Source organism: Phyllobates terribilis, unplaced genomic scaffold, assembly GCF_046119375.1.
Source record: "Phyllobates terribilis strain yellow unplaced genomic scaffold, ASM4611937v1 Scaffold_2__4_contigs__length_985480577, whole genome shotgun sequence".
NCBI lineage: Eukaryota > Metazoa > Chordata > Amphibia > Anura > Dendrobatidae > Phyllobates > Phyllobates terribilis.
Window position 1 is genome coordinate 109,433,399 of NW_027362762.1, and position 23,159 is coordinate 109,456,557.

The 23,159-nt window shown below is 42.6% G+C and overlaps 1 protein-coding gene across 1 annotated transcript in view; it reads right to left on the reverse strand.

Moving 5' to 3' along the window:
• The window catches only part of KATNAL1 (katanin catalytic subunit A1 like 1), a 195,644-nt gene that overhangs the window by 166,584 nt on the left and 5,901 nt on the right, over positions 1-23,159 (reverse strand). The gene's annotated exons all lie outside the window — the stretch shown is intronic.

A 23,159-nucleotide genomic window follows, 5' to 3' on the forward strand; every position in this document is an offset into this window, starting at 1 on the left:
CCTCCTTGCACCTCGGCACAGAGGTTCCACCACCCGGACCTGTAACACTAGATAAGGGGAAGTGTAGGGTATTGTGTAATAAAGCAAATTACAAAAGTGGTTAGGGTGTAATGTTAGGTGTCAGCCCAACCCTTTGAAGAAAATGATACCCTGATATCTGCAATGTGATGTCTTATTCCAGAGGAATTCATGTTTTTCTTAATATGTAAATGAACTGTTAAGATCTATGGGCCTGACATAGATCTCCCTGAGAATCTGCCTTTAGAGCTTATTTTAAATAAACTGAGGCATTACCAATGTGAGACATGTAGATCAGGAGAGCAGACTGTCAGTCATTACTTTTCTCACACTGGTAACTCCCCATTTCAATAATCTCTGGAGACAGATTCTCAGGGAGATCTATGTCCGGCCCCATAGATCTTAACATCTCATTTACATATTAGGAAAAATGTGGATTTATATGGAATAAGACATCAGATCATAGATATCAAAGTATCATTTTATTCAACTTCCTATGACCTACATGCCCATATAGACAACTTAGATTCACTTTAAATAAGAAATCAATGAGATAAGTACCAATGACAAATAGTAGTGTATGAATCTACCAAGACACATCAACTATGACAGACAATTACCTTTCACAACTGGTTCGGGACCCAACAAGAAGGGGGGCACTGCTAGACCTAATATTAACCAATAGGCCAGACAGCATATCAAATATACGAGTTGGGGGTCACTTGGGTAATAGTGATCACAAAATAATACGTTTTCATGTAACCTTTAATAAGATGTGTAGTAGAGGGGTTACAAGGACACTAAACTTCAGGAAGGCTAATTTCCAACGGTTGAGAGATGATCTTAGTGAAATAAACTGGGACGATATCCTGAGACATAAAGCTACACAAAGCAAATGGGAGACATTTTTTAACATCCTGAATAGTACCTGTGCACAATATATACCCTTTGGGAATAAACATGCTAGAAATAGGAGGAAACCACTATGGCTAAATAGAGCTGTAAGGGGCGCAATAAGTGACAAAAAGAAAGCATTTAGAGAACTAAACCAAGTAGGTAGTGATGAGGCAATAAATAAATATAGAAAATTAAATAAATTATGTAAAAAACAAATCAAGGCAGCAAAGATTGAGGCAGAGAGAATCATTGACAGAGAAAGTAAAAATAACCCCAAAATATTCTTTAACTACATAAATAGTAAAAAAACTAAAAAATGATAGTGCTGGCCCCCTTAAAAATAGTCTGGGTGAAATGGTGGATGAGGATGAGGAAAAAGCCAATATGCTAAATGATTTTTTTTCAACCGTATTTACACAAGAAAATCGCATGACAGAAAACATGATTAGTGATAACAAAAATTCTCCATTAAATGTCACTGGCTTAACCCAGTAGGAAGTATGGCGGCGTCTAAAAATCACTAAAGTTGACCAATCCCCGGGCCCAGATGGGATACACCCACGAGTACTGCAGGAATTAAGTAACGTCATAGATAGACCATTATTTTTAATCTTTAAAGATTCCATAGTAACAGGGTCTGTACCACAGGACTGGCGTATAGCAAATGTGGTGCCAATATTCAAAAAGGGGACAAAAACTGAACTTGGGAATTATAGGCCGGTAAGCTTAACCTCTACTGTGGGTAAAATCCTGGAGGGTTTCCTAAAAGATGCTATACTAGAGTATCTGAAGAAGAATAACCTCATGACCCAATATCAACATGGGTTTACGAGGGACCGTTCCTGTCAAACTAATCTGATCAGTTTTTATGAGGAGGCAAGTTCTGGACTGGACCAAGGAAATGCAGTGGATGTTGTGTATATGGACTTTTCAAAAGCTTTTGATACAGTTCCACACAAAAGGTTGATACATAAAATGAGAACAATGGGGATAGGGGAAAATATATGTATGTGGGTTAAGAATTGGCTCAGTGATAGGAAACAAAGGGTGGTTATTAATGGAAAACAATCAGACTGGGTCTCAGTTAACAGTGGGGTACACAGGTGTCAGTATTGGGCCCCCTTCTTTTTAACATATTTATTAATGACCTTGTAGGGGGCATACAGAGTAATATTTCAATATTTGCAGATGACCCTAAACTCTGCAGGGTAATCAATACAGAGGAGGACAATTTTATATTACAGGAGGATCTATGTAAACTAGAAGCTTGGGCTGATAAATGGCAAATGAGCTTTAATGGGGATAAATGTAAGGTAATGCACTAGACTCCTAGATACTAGATTCCTTGAGGGCGTTGATCCAGGGAACTAGTCTGATTGTCGTATGGAGTCGGGAAGGAATTTTTTTCCCCAATGTGGAGCTTAGTGTTTGCCACATATTTTTTTTTTGCCTTCCTCTGGATCAACATGTTAGGCTATGGACTTAGTCTTTCTTCAACCTTAAAAACTATGTTACTATGTAAATATGGAAACACAAGATAATCACCAGGCTCCTTGAGTTTTATTAATGAAATGATAATGATATTTCACTATTTAACTATTTTTTCTCTCCAAAGTAGACTCACATTTTTAGAGGAAAGCTTATGTACCTTCTAGTCACCTCACTGCCAACCTGCATTCTTATCTGTCACTATTTATTGGTGATTCCAAAATCCACATTTTCAAAATGACCCAGAACTTACAACCTGTTTCATAAATCCGGGATGATTCTGATAAACTGGAATGCCAGACATAGCCATGGACAGATGTGCGGCTCTGGGAGGAAAAATAATTCTATATTTTTATTTTTTTCCTTCATCCTGGAAATCTCTTTAAGGTCATCTTCTACATTTTTTCCGGCAGATAAATTGTAGACAACAGCCACAACCACACAGCAGCAACTCAGCAATAACATTTTTATTTTTATGCAATTTTGATGGAGTTTTCTATGAGTTTTTTTCATGTGCTGATTTGCTTCTTAGCCTCATTGATCTTAATGGTGGGGGGACGAAGTATAAAATTGACAGAATGGATATACTGCATTTGTAAAAAATAAATGCAAAGAAGAATAAATCACATTGTGTGACTAATCGTGTTGAGCGATACCTTCCGATATCAGGAAATATCGGATCGGATTGGATCGGGCCAATACCCAAAAAGTATCGGATATCGCTGATTCCGATACCGGAAACCAATGCAAGTCAATGGGACACAAATATCGGAATGAAAATAAACCCTTTCTTTCCTTGTAGGTTAATTCTACATGAAGGAAAACAACTAACAATAATGTAGAATGTATTGGGGGAGGTGGTTGCCCAAATCGATGGGAACAGTGCTCACAGTGAAACATGAAAAGCCGGCAATTCAGCAGCGGCATACACCGGTACCCGACAATTTAGAACAGAAAGATAGAGCATCACACATAGATTAGATAGATAGAAACATGTCAGTCACATATATAAGAAGTACAGTGACAGTGTTGCTTACTGTACTTGTCATTTAGTGTAAAGGATTTATTTAAAAAAATATTAGTGTTTTCATGCACCGTCTCTTTAAAAAAGTCGGCCGGCAATTCAGCATCTGTACCCGACAATTTACAACAGAAATAATAGAGCATCACACATAGATTAGATAGATAGAAACATGTCAGTCACATATATAAGTACAGTGATAGTGTTGGTTACTGTACTTGTCATTTAGTGTTAAAATAAAGGATTTATTAAAAAAAAAATTGGCGTGGGGTTCCCCTTAATTTTAGTCTCTAGCGGAGGTTAAGCAGACAGCTGGGGCAGATGTTTGAAGCCTGGGAAGGGGGTAATACCCACGGAGCTTCCCAGGCTACTAATATGAGCCCCCAGCTGAATACCTAGCCTTTACTAGCTATTAAAATGGGGGACCCCCCCAAAAAAATGACCTGGGGTCCCCCCTATTTTAATAGCTAGCAAAGGCTAGGCAGACAGCTGGGGGCTGATATTAATAGCCCAGGAAGGGTGCCATGAATATTGGCCCCCTCCCAGGTAGAAACACCAGCCGTCAGCCGCCCCAGAAATGGCGCATCCATAGGATGCGCCAATTCTGGCACTTAGCCTCGCTCTTCCACGCTGCCCTGGTGCGTTGGCAGTGGGGTAATAGTGGTGGGGTTCATGTCAGCGCCAGCTGCCATGAAGCCCAGGTTAGTAATGATGGGCGTCTATAAGACACCCCCATTACTAACCTACAAAGTGTTAAAAAGAAAAAACACACTACACCCAGAAAAAAATAATTTATTTGAAATAAAACACACCATTTTATTTAATTCTTAGTTTACTAAAAAAAAAATAGTTACCTGTCCTTGTTCCTGCGCTGATCTCCCATGCACAGCTGTCACATCTGGAGATGGTGACAGCTGTGCATGGCTGCTGTAAGCTCACACTGCCGGGAACACGTCCGCTCCCGGCAGCGTGAGCCCTGACTGAGGTCACCGGAGTGCATTCAGTCAGCGCAGCTCCGGAGACCTCCTTTACGGCACTGCTGTACCGTGGGAATTTCTCACGGTACAGCAGGGCCGTAAAGGAGCTGACCGGAGCAGCGCTGCCTGAACTCCGGCGAACCCGCTTATGCAATGACAGGGCTGCTTTACGGCCCCGTCATTCTAGCGGCGGCAGCGGTTCAGAGCGGTCACATTCTATGTGGCAGCTCTAAACTGGAGATCATCGTGGGACACTCGTGGACTACTACGGAGGGGTAAGGATAAGGTTGTGGTTTATTATTTTATATTTTATTACAAGAGATCGATGGCTTCGGGGAATTAGGTGTCTAGGTGTGTATAGGTGTAGTTTTTTATTTTTTACTTTATTTTAGGTGGCGATCGGCGGGGACAGGTAATGTATGAACTAATTTATTTTAGGTAACCACTGGCCACCAATGAAATGTATTTAAAATTTATTGGGGACACAGTAGGGCACTTTAAATAGCAGGATCAGGCTGATAGGAACTACTGCTCCCATCGAGCTGATCCTGCTGGCACAAGTGGACGGGGACAGACATAGGCCGATGGGAGTAGTAGTGTCACATCGGCCTATGTCTGCCTGCACGCACACACCCGCAGACATCGCACAGACACCCGCACACACCAATCATGACGGGCTGATGGTCTGCGAGGTGTGGCTGACCTGTGCGGCCGTGGGAAAGTTCATGTGAGTTCATGCAATGCAGTGAAGCATGAACTCACATGAACCCTCTGAGGGCACCGCGGCGACTTCAAATGAACAGCTGATCAGCATCACCTGATACCTCAGCTGTTCATTTGAAATAACCGGCGGGAAAGCTAAGCACAGAACAGGAAAGCCGGCTGTGAAGTCTTTTCATTGCCGGCTTCCCCGCCCGGGTCCTTCGCTCCCCGCTCCTTGGTGCTGTGCTCCCCGCCCGGTCCTAACTTACGATCGGGATGGGAGGTGGCGAGGGGAGCGGAGGATTGGGATGGGAGGTGGCGAGGGGAGTGGAGGATCGGGGTGGGAGGCTGCGGGGAAGCGAGTATGGGGCTGAGTGATTGTTTAAAAGCCGGCGGGCGGTAAAAAGCCGCCAGCTTTTAAACAATCAGGAGAATTCTCCCACGCTGGGATGGCATTCTGATGACAGGCTGGATCGCAGCCGAGCGCTGCCATCCAGCTTGCCATCCTTCAGAGACACTGCAGAGCGCAGGCATTATGGGAACTTCCGATTCCGGTATCCGATATTGTAAAAATATCGGAACTCCGTATCGGAACTCCGATACCGCGAATATCGGCCGATACCCGATATTACAGTATCGGAATGCTCAACACTAGTGCTAAGATTTTGGAAATCTCATTAACTTTGCTGTTTTTTTTATCCACTCGAAAGAAACTGATGAAAAAATAGTAAAGGGCATGTCCCACGTTGCAGTATTTTTCCACTGCATTTTCCTGAATTTTTTTTTTTTACATAGAGTATGCACCAAACTATGCAAAAGCAATCTGCATTTTTTTTTTTAGGTGTCTTCCTTGATTTGATGCATTTTGGTGCAGAAACTCCACGATTCCACGCTTAAAAATTCAGTTGGGATTGTACATGTGTTTTTTTCAGAATTCTCATAGAAGTCTATAAAAATACACAAAAATAATGAACAGTTCTGCAGAGTGTTTTTATCACACAATGAGCAGGAGTTTTCATGAAATCAGATCCACTTTGCTTAAACTGATAAATGCAACAGATTTTCAGGGAAAAAAAAAAATCAGTGTTCACACAATATTGGGCCTGGCCTAACAGGAGGTTGCCTTCTTTTAACAATTATTTTTTAAGGATCCTCTTGAGATAAACTGATCATACAAAACCCTTGGGATTTCCGCAATCAGTTTTAATCTATTCCCTTTGGCTGCAAATCCCTGCAGGGCCACCAACGGCAGAAATAACCATCGCGTACCAATTATTCAGATTAAGGCTCGCATAAAAAAAAAATCAGAAGCAGTTGATTTTTTTTATGACTTGCATTTTGCAGCCGCAGTACCACGGCGACCCCACTCACTTGCATCAGGGCTAATTCATACAACAGATCGGGGCGGACATATCATTGGTGCAACCTGTGTGGCCACACAGGGGTCCAAGAGGTAAGGTGGCCCATTTCTACCTCCAAAGCAGGTGCAATTTTGCATTTTTTGGCACTCTTGGGCTGCAAAGGTCCCATATATTGACCCTTGGACCACACGCTGACCACACTCTGATCAGAATAATCTGTCAGTTTTTCTCATACGTGGAAAAAACGGACACGTGTATGAGCCCATATGCCGAGATGTAGTAGCAGTATACAGCAATCACTGGCCATGTGACCTACGGTCGTGTAGTCGTAGCCTAATGGTCTACCCAAGTATTGCACAGACAAACTGCAGTATTCATGTCATGTTCAATATGTAAAAAATGGAGACGTTTATTCACCGATACATTTGTTGTATAAAACGCATAAAAAGTTCAAATTTTTTGGAATATCAGAAGTTAGGGCTGGGCTCATCCTACAATTGGCTCCTGGGTTTGAGCCTGCTGCTCCATGCACCATAAAATGAAGACAGTCTTATCCATGTGGGCAACTGTGCAGCAGAGTTCTCCTTGAATTGAGTGAAGTACACGTTTTGTAGCCACTTATACAAAAATTCTGAACAGGAGGGCCCAATCCCTCTATTAAAGCGTAACCATACTTTCAAGAAACTTGCATGTGTACATGAGGAAGAACACTACTGTGGCATGTAAAAGTGTGGGCACCCCTGGTCAAAATTACTGTTATTGTGAGCAGTTAAGCAAGATGAAGATGGAATGATCTCTAAAAGATGACACATTTCTATCTTTTTTTTTTTTTCTTCATCTTTTACATTTTAAAAATGACAAAAACGAAAATGGGCCAATGCAAAAGTTTGGGCACCCTTGGAGATTTGTATGCTCAGATGTCTGAAACCTTGGTCAAAGTTATTAAAGGGAATCGGTCACCAGAAATAATGCTGTTAATCTGTAGATATGGGGTTAATCTGCAGGTTAACAGCGTTATTATGCTGCCCGGCGACCTACATGCAGCCGAATGCAGCGGGAGAAAATTAACTTTATTCTCCCCGCCAACATTCGCTTTCAGTTATCGATCTGAGTATACAGAGCTTCCGCTGTAACAGCGCCCCCGGCCCTGACTGACACTCCCTCTGCATTGAGGCTCAGTTGTCAGTCAGGGCTGGGGGGACACGGTTACAGCGGCCACTCTGTATACTCAGATTGATGATTGAACCCGTGGCACCCCCAAATCCATGACTGAATACCGAATGCTGGTGGGGAGAATATAGTTGATTTTCTCTCCGCTGCATTCGGCTGCGTGCAGGCGCCGGGCAGCATAATAATGCTGTTAACCTGTAGATTATCAGCGTTACTTCTAGTGACAAGTTCCTTTTAACTAGCCTGGTAGGGTTATGGCATGTTCACTATCATCGTGGAAAGGCCAGGTGATGCAAATTTCATCTTCAACTTGCTTAACTTTTCACAATAACAGTAAGTTTGACCAGGGGTGCCCAAACTTTTACATGCCACTGTATATCTGGCCATTATGTGATTTGTATCCTGCATTTCACCAGTTTTTACCCTTTGTAGGGTTTATCTCTTAATTTTCAATCCTCTGAGAGCTGATGAGGAGACAAGCTGTTGTGAACACTCCCATACACAGTACAGCACAAAGAGAAAGATTCCTGCTCTTCAATTATTATACATCACATAGAGATAAGCAAAAGCAACATGGAGGATATTACACAGTAGCGCTGAGCTATCTGGATGTGAATCAGCTCTGGATTGAGGATAAAGAATTGTTAATGAGCTCACCATGATCTTTATGTCTCCCTCTGCCTGTTTCCTCTCCCTGCTCCTCACTCCTCCTCCCCTGCCCTCTCCATAAAGTGTAATAGGCTATGACTATGCAATTTGTATTCTCTGACCAAGACACATTTGAGCTGCTTTTTCAGAGTGGATGACAAGTTCTGGAGGCAGGGGAAGAAGTGTCTAATAAATGGGGAAAAAAGTAGATTTCTCTGATGACATTTATATTACACAGTTTCTTATATTTATTTTTACTATCGATTTATGCCAAGTTTGTTGAAAATACTTAGTATTCCCTACAATCTCCTTAGGGGTATGTGCCCGCGATGCAGAAATGCTCCGGATTTTTCCTGAGCGTTTCTGCATCTCCCTGGCAGAAAAAACGTATGTGGATTTCCTGCCAGGGACAAGCGGAAGTGAAGCGTTTTGATCATGCGATTTCACATGCGGGTTGTCAAGCGCTTTCCAAGTGATTTTAGCATCACTTGGAAAGTGCTTGTCAACTTGGTCACACTATATAAATCCATGCAACCGGCATGGATTTTATATAGTGTGACCAATTTAGTTTAAAAAAAAGAATAAAAATGGTAAAAAAAAAAAACACACATTATACTCACCTTCTGATGGCCCCTGGTCTCCTTATCCGATGCGTCCGGTCTCCCCGATGTCTCGCAGTTGTGTAAAAGGACCTTCCATGACGTCATTTAGTCATGTGACAGGTTACTCGACCCGTCACATGACTAAATGACGTCATGGAAGGTTCTTTTAGACCATTGCGAGCCGCCGGGGAGCCAGAACGCATCACTAAGGACACCAGGGGCCATCAGAAGGTAAGTATAATGTATTTTTTTTATTTTCAATTATTTTTTTTTTTTTTTTTTACAGGTACTATGGTACCCGGGTCTGGATGAGTCTCCTCTCCTCCAGACCCGGGTACCATCCGCACATTGAATCGCTTAATATCCGCATGTGCACATGTAGTCATGCGGATATTAAGCGATTCAATGCAAGTCAGTGGTTGGCGAAAATGCCGCGATTACGCAAAACAATTGGTAGTGCTGCATTTTTTCCGCAATGATAATCCGCAGCGGAAACTTGCACAGCACATGCGGATTATCATTGGGGAACATGGCAGGCCTTCTACCAAGCGTTTTTTAAGTGTTTCTGCTGCGGAATTGCCGCTACGGAAACGCTTAAAAAACGCATAGTGGGCACACAGCCTAACCGATGATTTCTAAATTCTCTATTATGCAATGATGAGTGTACAGTGTATCACATGCTTCGCTATATTTTTGACCAGGTTGATGCAGAATGTGAATATAGGTTTGACTAAGATGGTGGTCAGTGTCAGACAGACCACATGTGCATCTGGTTCAGTTGCACAAGGGACCGAGGAGAGAGGCGGCGTGTCTTCCAACTGCCGTTAACAGTGGAGTGATATAATACCTTGGCGCCTTCCAAATGCACAAAGATGGAAGGGGACCAGCTCTGCCAGCCAGACTGTAGCTGAGTGCAAAGCATCACGCTGTCTTAGTGATCAAGGCAGTGAAGCAGCTCTTCCCAAAGCAGACAGCTACATTTTACTGCTCTTCTCTGTCCACAGACCGTGCAAGGGAACAGTCAGCAGAACTTACCGGAAAGCGGAGGGATCCCCCTGCTTCCAGTGTAGTCTTCTCTCACATCATTGCTGACATCTCTTTGGAAGGAGAGGTTTCCAAGGGGTAACGTTTCTCCTTGCGGAGTGTGACTTGTTAAGCATGTCAAGGTGAGAAGACTTTTAAGCTGCAATGCTCCTCTGGGAAATATACAAATTGTCTCTTCAGAGAGAAGAGAACTAGAACTCTAGTACCACCTTTAGGAAGTAGTAATCCTAAAAGTCAATATCGACCCTTTAACGAGCCTTGTCGCATGACTTAGGATAATAGCCAAAACCAAAATCTCAATTTGCAGACACTGTTTCAGGGTACTTCCCCTTGTCAGTGTAAAGTGTGAGATATGGTTTGGCTGGGTGAGAGGCGTCTGACCGGTATTCAAGGGGTAATGTTTCTCCTTGCGGAGAGTGACATGTTAAGCATGTCAAGGTGAGGAGACTTTTAAGCCGTAATGCTCCTCTGGGAAAGGTTTAAATTCTGCACTGGATGCTTCTCAATGGGCGACGTTCCTCAGGTGGCAGTCTCCACTGGTTACACTTTACTGCAGGACAGTGTGTCCTGTGCTCTAATTTCTGCCTGGAGAGAGAATCCCACAAACAAGTATCTTGGGGCTGCTCCTTATCTGCTGCACCTCTCCTCCTTCACTCAGGGAATTGTATGAGAAGGGACTGAAAGTGCATGGAGTTTATTTTCTACTCATGTCATATCTATTGATTGTATTCATCTCTCAGATCTCTCTGAGGCTCCTAAATGGTTAGTGATGTGCTAACCCCAACCTTTTGCATCCAACATTTTTTTTTTACAAAATGCTATATTGGTTTGGACAAACGTAAAAAAAAAAGGTCACTTAACGGAATCTGATTAATGCGCCTCAAGGTCCCACCGATCCCCATCAGGGTATCAGGGCTGGTAGAGGATTGGTGAGATTAGTGTTGTGTTTTTTTTTAAACAATCTGAGAATTTAAAAAAAAAATAAAAAAATAAAAAAAAACCTCCTTCCCTGACAACCACATCTTAAAAGGGACTTCAAGGCCATGTATTGGATGAAGTGAGTCTGTCTGTGGCAGACTTACTATGAACATAGAAGTTTAACCCATATCATGCTAGCAAATCAGTAATAATTGTTGCATCAGAAGTGTTTTCAGCATACAAAAAATAAAAAAATGATCTAAAAAAAAATCTTAAATTTTGAGACTGACATTAAATTTTGGTGTTTTCACAAAGGTTCCTGGGTCAGTGTTTTTTAGATCTTTAAGTCGGAAGTTTTTACAGTTACTGGAGTACAATTATCAGCAATTTTTAAGTTTTTAAACTTTTGACAAATACATCAAGATACAGTTATATGAAAAAGTTTGGGCACCCTTATTAATCTTAAGCTTAAGGTTTTGTAAAAATTCGTGTTTTTGCAACAGCTATTTCAGTTTGATATATGTAATAACTGTTGGACACAGTAATGTTTCTGCCTTGAAATGAGGTTTATTGTACTAACAGAAAATGTGCAATCTGCATTCAAACAAAATTTGACAGGTGCATAAGTATGGGCACCCTTATCATTTTCTTGTTTTAAATACTCCTACCTACTTTTTACTGACTTACTAAAGCACTTTTTTTGGTTTTGTAACCTCATTGAGCTTTGAACTTCATAGCCAGGTGTATGCAATCATGAGAAAAGCTACTTAAAGTGGCCACTTGCAAGTTGTTCTCCTGTTTGAATCTCCTTTGAAGAGTGGCATCATGGGCTCCTCAAAACAACTGTCAAATGATCTGAAAACAAAGATTATTCAACATAGTTGTTCAGGGGAAGGATACAAAAAGCTGTCTCAGAGATTTAACCTGTCAGTTTCCATTGTGAGGAACATAGTAAGGAAATGGAAGAACACAGGGACAGTTCTTGTTAAGGGCAGAAGTGGCAGGCCAAGAAAAACATCAGAAAGGCAGAGAAGAAGAATGGTGAGATCAGTCAAGGACAATCCTCAGACCACCTCCAGAGAGCTGCAGCATCAACTTGCTGCAGATGGTGTCACTGTGCATCGGTCAACTATACAACGCACTTTGCACAAGGAGAAGCTGTATGGGAGAGTGATGCGAAAGAAGCCGTTTCTGCAAGCACGCCACAAACAGAGTCGGCTGAGGTATGCAAAAGCACATTTGGAGAAGCCAATTTCTTTTTGGAAGAAGGTCCTGTGGACTGATGAAACCAAGATTGAGTTGTTTGGTCATACAAAAATGCGTTATGCATGGCGGCAAAAAAACACAGCATTCCAAGAAAAACACTTGCTACCCACAGTAAAATTTGGTGGCGGTTCCATCATGCTTTGGGGCTGTGTGGCCAATGCCGGCACCGGGAATCTTGTTAAAGTTGAGGGACGCATGGATTCCACTCAGTATCAGCAGATTCTTGACAATAATGTTCCAGAATCAGTGATAAAGTTGAAGTTACACAGGAGATGGATCTTTCAGCAAGACAATGATCCAAAACACCGCTCCAAATCTACTCAAGCATTCATGCAGAGGAACAATTACAATGTTCTGGAATGGCCATCCCAGTCCCCAGACCTGAATATCATTGAACATCTGTGGGATCATTTGAAGAGGGCTGTCCATGCTCGGCGACCATCAAACTTAACTGAACTGGAATTGTTTTGTAAAGAGGAATGGTCAAAAATACCTTCATCCAGGATCCAGGAAATCATTAAAAGCTACAGGAAGCGACTAGAGGCTGTTATTTTTGCAAAAGGAAGATCTACTAAATATTAATGTCACTTTTCTGGTGAGGTGCCCATACTTATGCACCTGTCAAATTTTGTTTGAATGCAGATTGCACATTTTCTGTTAGTACAATAAACCTCATTTCAAGGCAGAAACATTACTGTGTCCAACAGTTATTACATATATCAAACTGAAATAGCTGTTGCAAAAACACCAATTTTAAGAAAACATTAAGCTTAAGATTAATAGGGGTGCCCAAACTTTTTCATATAACTGTATATACAAATACCTAATATTTACAATGCTGACACTTATTTTTCAACACAAATGCAATTCTCCCTGGCCGCCGGATATCAGCTTCTGGGCCAATAAAATTGCCGGGGCTGTGAGAAGTGGCTGTATCTGCTCCGAGGAGGAAAAAAGTTAATTTTCTCCCGCTGGTCGCACTTTCAACAAGGCGACCAGGCAGCACTGTGACACTAATTACCTGCATATTAAACCTATATCTACAGCTGAATAGCGATTTCCAAGGAAAAAAGGTTCCTTTTAAAGAAAACAAGCCTTTTGGCTCGATAGCAAAGTCATCCTTCTGTTAGGTCTCACCCTAAAATTTTGCAAGATTTATTCTATTGGTCATATACTAGACTTTATTTTGTAACATCTTGAACTCGCCTTCATTCACATTAGGTAGGGATTGTAGAAAGTCAGAAAAATGCACCCTGAGAAGAAAAGAATATGACAGTGCTAGAAAAACGTCCTCCTCCGCCCATTGCTACTCCTCTGTACCTACAAAAACTACATTTATTCTTCTCTCTGATAGCTGATTGCAGAGCACCAAAAAAATGAATGTGCAATCATGTGAGCTCAAGCCAAGGTTACTGATGCAATGTGGAGAAATTATACCGCCTGGACTGAATATTATATGTCGGTATAAAAATACGGTATATATCAAGATAAATATACCTTGTTTAATTACATACCTAAACTACTAAAATAGTAGCATTACACAAAGTCATGGTGCATGTATCCACAGAACTGGGATTGGCAGTAGTTAAAAAGGACCTTTCAACAAATTTCTCATTTTTAACCTGACACAGGGTGTAATAATGGCCGCAGATAGGGAAAAGTTTATTTTTTAATTTTGCCTCTCCGCTGTGGAGATATTAGCAATCAAAGTTTTTGGCACCTAATGAGTTAGGGCCTGTGCACACGTTGCAGATTTGACATTCATACCTTTGCAGGTCTAGTTACTTTTTAAGTTGGTATATTATGCAACTTAGGCCAAGGCCCCACGATCAGTATTTGGTCAGTAATTTTTCTCAGTAGTTGGAGCCAAAACCAGGTGAGGAACAATCAGAGAAAAGGTAGAATAGAAACAAGTCACCAATTCTGCATTTTTGACCCACTCCTGACAAAAAATACTGACCAAATACTAATAGTGGGGCCATAACCTTACTAATATACTTTAAGTCTTAAAGTTACTTTGATTTTAAATTATAAGCTCCAGTTCTGCATATCAGAGTTCCAACAAGTTTCCTATGTCTGCAAATCACCAAAGCGGTGAGCGATGGAGACTGGCTGACTGCTCATTTCACCCAGCCCCCTTTACACACATCTTGCCACGGGGATACCACGACAGAAAGGGGCCGGAAGACCGCAGCGTCTGTATTCACGAACTCCTGCACTGGTTAGAAGCACTTCACCATTATATTAAACAGTGCAGGTTTTTTCCTTGCTAGCAGTGCATGTGTTAATCAGTTCAGTTGAAGCTCCTGGAGCTTTCCCACCTGGATTGTCTCAGCTGTTCAGTGTTGGTCACTCCCCACTGCTATATATGCTCACCTCTGGCACTTAGGGACTGCCAGTGTTAGTTCTTACTGCCTGGCTCTGGAATTGGAGGTTTAGTTCGTGGTTTGAGTTGGGTTTTGGAAATTGTTCAGGAGATTATTGCTTGGAGTATTGTCTGTGTGCACATCCCTATCCTCTCCCATTTGGTTTCTCCTTCTTTAAACTCCATTGTGCCCCACTTCGTTGTTTGGTGTGTGAATTTTGTATGGTTGGTATTTTCATTTATCCCTGTCCGTCTGGAATAGGAACACACTAACACTTAAGTTTCCCACTACCCTGGGTGGGGGAAGGGACAGATAAGGCTTGTTATAAAGGCATAGCGAGGCACGTAAACCCGACGTCTACACCTTCAGGAGTAATCCAGGGGACAAGGATAGACTAGGGCTCCCCTACTTCTAGGGACCTGGTTAGCGCCCATAGTCCCAAATAAATGTAAAATAATTGAAAGGGAATCTGTCAGCAGGTTTTTGCTATTTTACAGTGGCATGTAAAAGTCTGGGCATCCCTGGTCAAAATTACTGTTATTGTGAACAGTTAAGCAAGTTGAAGATGAAATGATCCCTAAAAGGCCTAAAGTTAAAGATGAAACATTTCCCTTGTATATTACGCAAAAAATTAAATAAATAAAAATTATATATATATTTATATAATTTTTTTCTTTACAGAAAAGTGTCCAGGTGTGCTTAAAAAAAATCTGTCAAAGACAATGATTGTAGCATGTAACCAGATATCTCAAAGACAACTCCATTATAAGCAAACGTAAGGTTTTATTTTAGGACGATTACAATTGACGAGGAAGTAAAAAAAATATAAAATTGGCCAGAGAAACCATTTACACCAACAGATAATCTGTGAGACTGATCTTACTGTGTATGTAAATGCAGCAGAAAAATTACTGAAAATGAAGCATCAGCCACATAGTAGTGACCAAATAAATGTACCAGTCACAATTGTGCCATAGTGCCTATATGACTGCGCGAGTCACAGCTGTGCCTTTTTAAATTTGCCAGGGATTGTGGTGAAATTGTAGTCACTAAAGTGCTCATACAAATGAGTACATTTCCAAAATATTGTGCCAGCCAAAGCGGTGAGCATTCAGAAGTGCCAGTAGCAGCAGTGACCATATATTTCTAAGATAAGAATGGCCCGAAAAAAAAAAAAATTGCTTTGGAGCTTCAGTGCTGGCGAAAGCTTTGGAGAACACCATGGATGGTAAGGAAATAATAGGATAGACCAAATGAAGCGCAGCCAACAAGTACAGGTGACCCTACTGAACGTACCTTGGGACAATTCAGGGGCACAATTCCAAGCTAATTACACTTAAAAAAGAATGACCAAAAAATAAATACATATATCTAGTTGCGATGACCGATGTTTTTACCAGAGGCCTAGACAAGACTAGTCCCGGAGCCTTTCCGTTCTTTGGTAAACATTTAGAAGAGAAGAAACCGGCTTTAACTAGAGGGGAAGTGGGCAGTTACTGGCTGTGAGTATAGGAGAAGTGTGAATGTAAGTGGTGGACACACTAGACTACACCACTAGAGGAAGCACCGCTGTAACTACTGGGGAGATTTATTCCTCCAAGCTCTCCAACAGAGTTGCTGCAAGTTTCAGAAAACCAATGTCCCTTGGCTGTACTTTGTTTTTTTTAACAAAAACTATAGCAGGTCTCAGGCCTCAGTGTCTCAGGCCTCAGTGTCTCAGGCCTCAGTGTCTCAGGCCTCAGTGTCTCAGGCCTCAGTGTCTCAGTGTCTGTTCTTGTCAGCAGCAGATGTTACGTCTACATCACTGCAGCCAATAACTGAGCTCAGTGGCTCTACCCAAGCTGATGGCACAAGCCACTCGGAGCCGCTGAGCTCAGTTATTGGCTGCAGTGCTGTAGACGTGAGGTCAGTGCTGCAGAAAATAACAGACACCAGGAGCGGCGGCGGAGAAACAGCAATGGATTCGGGGTAGAAAGGTAAAGGGAAATTTGGATTTTTTTTTAAACAAACTGAAGCTGGGGACATGGTTCTTCGAAACCAGAAAAGCCCTTTATTTTTAGAGTTGGCTTCTCTGGCCTGCTTAGTATCTGAGTAGGAAATAGCATAGCTGGCGGGATCGTCAACAGAGGCACGTGGCACCAACAAGCAACTGTGCAATAAGAAACAGGGATAGAGCAGTGGACTGTGTGAAGAAAAGTCTAGTCTAGCTATGACCCTGAATCCAGGTCTATGTTAACACATCACTCATGTAGGAACTGACATCATCTTGGCGACTCTAAATGATGAGAATTACAAGGTCAAGCAGTTGAATAAAAAGAGACAAGGCTGAAAAAAACATGATATGATTCTCAGTATTATTCTTATATAATGTGCTGAGTTTTCTTAAGGAGTAAAAGACACAAAGCACGAGGCAAATATCCACTTGGTTTCCTTACAAGAATAAGCACTTAATAAATCCTACCTTTTAAGTGCACCTCTCACATTTGTTTCGGCGTGCTTTTTCCCCCTACACTTCCTCAATTAGATGACGTGTCTTAGTATAAGATGTGTAGGAGTCTAAGATGAAAGGGTAAAAATACGGAGGTTTCATTCTCTTCTTTAAGTGACTGATGTCAATGGAAATGTCATCTATGCGATATAATAAAAGGAACAGGAAAACTCTATTATACGATGAAAAGACCATTATAAACCCTCAGATACGCCTCTGGTAAAAGTACATCATTACCTCTCACTCTGCTATACCGAGGAAGAGGTTTGCGGACTGCAGCTGAAAACCAACGGGAACCAGGATGAAATCACACAAAGTTTGTTGGAGCAATTTCATACAATTTGAGTTCTGCAATTTTCTTGTTCTGTCCATCCGAAAATAACAAATAAATTGCCCTACTGTGGAATAACAGAATCAAATTTATCTATGGACTGCAACCATTGCCATCAGTGACGAATCACGCCAAAGCCAACTGAGGCAACTCTTCTTTACTCCTCATTATTGCGGCCATGACACGTACATCTCTTCTGTTGCAGTGAGGACCGAGCCCCAAGGGTTGTCATCACTTGTTCCTTAACTACAAAGTCTCACCTGGGCCTGCCATACAGAACCTTTAAGACATCAGTGGGGTTCCCTCACTTAAACAAATGCCCCATTAAGGCATATGGACTTAGGCTATGTGCCCACGATGCAGAAATGCTCAGGATTTTTTCCTGAGCGTTTCTGCATCTCCCTGGCAGAAAAAAACGCATGTGGATTGTACATGCGGATTGTACATGCGTTTTCCTGCCAGGGACAAGCGGATGTGAAGCGTTCTTCACTTGCATTTCCGCATGCGGGTTGTCAAGCGCTTTCCAGGCGATTTTAGCATCACTAGGAAAGTGCTTCTCAACTTGGTCACATTATACAAATCCATGCAAAAGGCATGGATTTATATAGTGTGACCGAGAGAATGTCAAAAAATAAAAAAATAAATGTATACCGTATATTCCGGCGTATAAGACGACTTTTGAAGACTGAAAAATCTTCTGTCTAGTCTGGGGTCGTCTTATACGCCGGTAATGCTTTTAAACTTTCAGAAATTGACATGCGGGGATACTCTGGGGGTGTTAATAAGCTGCCGTGGCCGTATCCCTGCCATGTCGGAGTTAATATAAGGTGGAGGGAGTTAAAATACGGCGGCGGTAGGTCCAGACAGTCAGCGCTTCTGTGCTGAAACTGACACATCGCTGCGTATTCCCAGCTCCGGACACAGCGCAGGGCTTCTGTGCCGACAGCTTTCACTTGTCACAGAAGCGCTGCGCTGTGTCCGGAGCTGGGAAGTTCGCATCGCTTCTGTGACAATGTATGAAAAGCCGGCAATTCAGCAGCGGCATAAGCCGGCACCCGACAATTTAGAATAGAAAGAATAGAGCTTCACACATAGATTAGATAGATAGAAACATGTCAGTCACATATATATGAAGTACAGTGACAGTGTTGCTTACTGTACTTGTCATTTAGTGTAAAGGATTTATTAAAACAAATAATAGTGTTTTCATGCACCGTCTCTTTAAAAAAGCCGGCCGGCAATTCAGCAGCGGTACCCGACAATTTATAACAGACAGAATAGAGCTTCACACATAGATTAGATAGATAGAAACATGTCAGTCACATATATATGAAGTACAGTGATAGTGTTGGTTACTGTACTTGTCATTTAGTATTAAAATAAAGGATTTATTATTAAAAAAATTGGCGTGGGGTTCCCCTTAATTTTAGGCTCTAGCGGAGGTTAAGCAGACAGCTGGGGCAGATGTTTGAAGCCTGGGAAGGGGGTAATACCCAAGGAGCTTCCCAGGCTACTAATATCAGCCCCCAGCTGAATACCTAGTCTTTACTAGCTATTAAAATGGGGGACCCCCCAAAAAAAATGACGTGGGGTCCCCCCTAATTTAATAGCTAGCAAAGGCTAGGCAGACAGCTGGGGGCTGATATTAATAGCCCAGGAAGGGAGCCATGAATATTGGCCCCCTCCCAGGCTAGAAACACCAGCCGTCAGCCGCCCCAGAAATGGCGCATCCATAGGATGCGCCAATTCTGGCACTTAGCCTCGCTCTTCCACGCTGCCCTGGTGCGGTGGCAGGGGGTAATAGGGTTGGGGTTGATGTCAGCTTATAATGCCAGCTGACATCAAGCCCAGGTTAGTAATGGAGAGGCGTCTATAAGACACCCCCATTACTAACCCCATAGTCAAAGTTAAAAAAAAACACAAACACCCAGAATAAAGTCCTTTAATTGAAATAAAGACACAATTCTTTATTGTTCTAAATTAAACCATACTTACCGTCACGCCCATTCCAGCTGAAGCCAACGATCTCCTGCAATAAAAGAAAAATAATAAACCAACCTCATCCTTACCTCTCCATGGTTCCCAGGACAGCTTCAGCTCTGCTACATCGAGATGACAGGCTGGACCGCAGCAGAACGCCGCCATCCAGCCTGTCATCCCGCAGACACTGAGAAGCGCAGGCATGCTTGCGCTCCTCAGTGTCTCGCTGTGACGGCATCCAGATGAGCCGACAATGAACTCAGCTCACCTCCTGGACGTCCGTCACTGACAGCGTGGGAAACTTCTACTGCGCATGCGGGGAGCAGGAGAATTTTCCCACGCTGTCAGTGACGTGCATGAGGTGAGCCGAGTTCATTGGACATGATCTCGGCTCATCTGGATGCCGTCACAGTCAGACACTGAGGAGCACAAGCATGCCTACGCTTCTCAGTGTCTGCCGCATGGCAAGCTGAACGGCAGCGTTCTGCTGCGGTGCAGCCTGTCATGTGAATGTAGCAGAGCTGGACCGGTCCTGGGAACCATGGAAAGGTAAGGATGAGGTTGCTTTATTATTTTACTTTTATTGCAGGAGATCGTTGGCTTCAGCTGGAATGGGCGTGATGGTAAGTATGGTTTAATTTAGAACATTAAAAAATTGTGTCTTTATTTCAATTAAAGGACTTTATTCTGGGTGTTGTGTTTTTTTTAATTACTTTACTAGAAATTCATGGCGGTCATGTCTAATATTGGCGTGACCCCATGAATTTCGGGCTTAGGGCCAGCTGATAATGCCAAGCTGGCCCTAACCCCTTTATTACCCAGTGAGCCACCGCACCAGGGCCCTGGATGAGTTGGGTACAGCGCCAGAAGATGGCGCTTCTATGAACGCGCCATTTTCCGGGGTGGCTGCGGACTGCAATTTGCAGCGGGGGGGGCCCAGAAAGCTTGGGTCTCCCTGCGCTGCAGATTCCAGCCCCCAGCTGCCTAGTTGTACCTGGCTGGACACAAAAATAGGGCGAAGCCCCACGTCTTTTTTTTTTAATTATTTCATGAAATAATTAAAAAAAAAAGGGCTTCCCTATATTGTTGTGTCCGGCCAGGTACAAATAGGCAGCTGGTGGTTGGGGGCAGCCCGTTCCTGCCTGCTGTACCTGGCTGGACACAAAAATATGGCGAAGCCCACGTCAACATTTTTGGGAAAAATTAATTACAAAATTAATAATAATTTAGGGACTGCATCTTTATTAACCCCTCAATTGTCATTTAGTGTTAAAATAAAGGATTTTTTAAAAAGAAAATTGGCGTGGGATCCACCATCATTATAGTCTCTAGCGGAGGTTAAGCAGACGGCTGGGGCAGATGTTTGAAGTCTGGGAAGGGGGTAATACCCACGGAGCTTCCCAGGCTACTAATATCAGCCCCCAGCTGAATACCTAGCCTTTACTAGCTATTAGAATGGGGGACCCCCCCAAAAAATGACGTGGGGTCCCCCCTATTTTAATATGTTTATGAGTGACAGTTTTCCTGCTATATACCTGCATGTCATAAGAATTTAAATTAAAAAAGGACCATGTTAAATTCAAATCTGTTTTTTTTTAATTTTTACCGGTGTTTGGTATGCGTTGGAAAAGGGGTAGTCTTATACGGTGAATATATCCTAAACTCTATATTTTAACAGGAAAGTAGGGGGGTCGTCTTATACACCAGGTCGTCTTATACGCCGGAATATACGGTACTTACCCTCCGATGGCCCGCGCTGTCTTGCTTCACCGTCCCGGCTGCCGGCAGCGGTGGATTGAAGGACCTGCCGACGTCAGCGTCGCATGACCCGTCACATGACTCTGACGTCAGCGCAGGTCCTTCATTCCATCATGAAGTGCCGGGAAGCAAGGAGGAGCGCAGCGCGGGCCGCCAGAAGGTAAGTATATATTTATTTTTTATTTTATTCTTTTTTTACAGCTTTTTTAATAGTACCTAGTGTGGAAGAGACTCTCCTCTCCTCTACACCCGGCTACCATCCGCACATTAGAACGCGCCAATTACGCAAGTACAGATGCAGTCTTGCGGAATTGGCGCGTTCTAATGCAAGTCAATGGCGGCGAAAACGCAGCACTTCCGCAAAATAATTTGTAGTGCTGCGTTTTTTTCTGCAATGATAATCCGCAGCGGAAATTTCCGCAGCATGTGCACAGCACATGCGGATTATCATTGGGGCACATGGCAGGCCTTCTACCATGCGTTTTTTAAGCGTTTCTGCAGCGTTTTTGCCGCTGCGGAAACTCTTAAAAAACGCATCGTGGGCAGGAAACGCATCCCCCATAGGACCCTCCTATGATCCAGAACAGAGAACAGCTCCTGCTCTGACAGACCAAACCCACCCAAGCATGATTGGCCATTCATCTGAATAGGTCATGTTAAAGGGAACCTGTCAGGTCTCCTTTCTATACCCAACAGATAATATAGCAGTATGGGTGCGGGTTTCATTAATCTGATAAGGTGTTGTATGTGCATTGATTGAATGTAGTTTTATTTCACAGCGTCTCATATACTAATGAGGCAGGACTAGTCCGGCAGGGAACCTCTTACCCCACACTAGTCCTGCCCTGGATCCTCTAAAGACATCTCCCGGAACATGACTGACAGCCGGCACATTACTTCCATAACAAGTATTATATGCAGGATGCCACTCGTGTCCAAAGGGAGTGTGATTAGAAGATCCCAGATATGTGTTGCCCCCTCCATAATAATTATTGTTATATATCAAAACACATTTCTTTTATTTTCTGATGGGGTTTAGGGCTATCTACAGGTAATTGGATTGCCAGCGGCTTTTTTTAATGTTTTTTTTCCCGCTTTTTATTTAATATATTTATTTATTTTTACATATATTTCACACATTGTGCCTCCCATGGCATTTTAATATTTAAATATTTTGTTTTATCTAATTTTCCCTTCAAGTGGGACTGGTATATTAGCCAAGTTCAGTCTACTGGCTACATAGCGGAGCTGACTGGGTCTTTTAGGACCCAGCAGCTCTTGCTCCCCCCATACACCCAGTGATGACATGATCACTGGATCCAGAGGAGGAAGCTCTTTCAGTGCTTCCTATTACTGTATATACAGAGCTTGGTTGTGTATGCAGCGGTAGAGAAAACTAAAACTGTCTCTGCCTTATCTATGGGAGTCCGACTGTGTCTAACAGCCGGCTCCCTGCTCCTGCACAATCGCGTTCAGCTGTTTTATAACGCAGTGAATTTAGGAACGTCACCGCAGAGTAAAAAGCGGACCGCCTGGATGTTTATCATCTATGGGTGGTCCAGGAATTGTTATGGCCCACTTACATAGGCCGTCAGGGTGTTTTATGATGTAGTTGAGTCGTTGTAACACTGCATCTGGCCATTTGAGTTTTTTTTGTTTGTTTTTTGTCAAAAGACAAAAGCAGTTTTTCAGTATTGACACATTATTATTTAATGACCTTCTGCTCAATCTAAAGCTATGACGACTTGATGGATGAACGCTCTGTAGGAAGAACAATCTTGTGCAAGCCTAGATAGGTCCACCAGGGTCTTATCCGCCGCTCTCTTGATTGTGTCAAGCCACTAGGTTCCTGGTCTTCTTCTTCGCCTTGTTCCTAATATTCTTCTGACCATGATCTCCTTCTCCAGTGATTGGGCACATCAAGAAAGTCATAGCTTGGTGATCCTTGCTTCTAGTGACATGTCTGGCTTGATTTGTTCCAAAATTGATTTGCTTGTTCTTCTTGCCATCCATGGTATTGATAACATCCTTCTCCAGCACCACATTTGAAAGGTATCGATTCTTCTTCTGTTTTGCTTTTTTATCATCCAGGTTTCACATCCATATATTACTACAGAAAAAAAA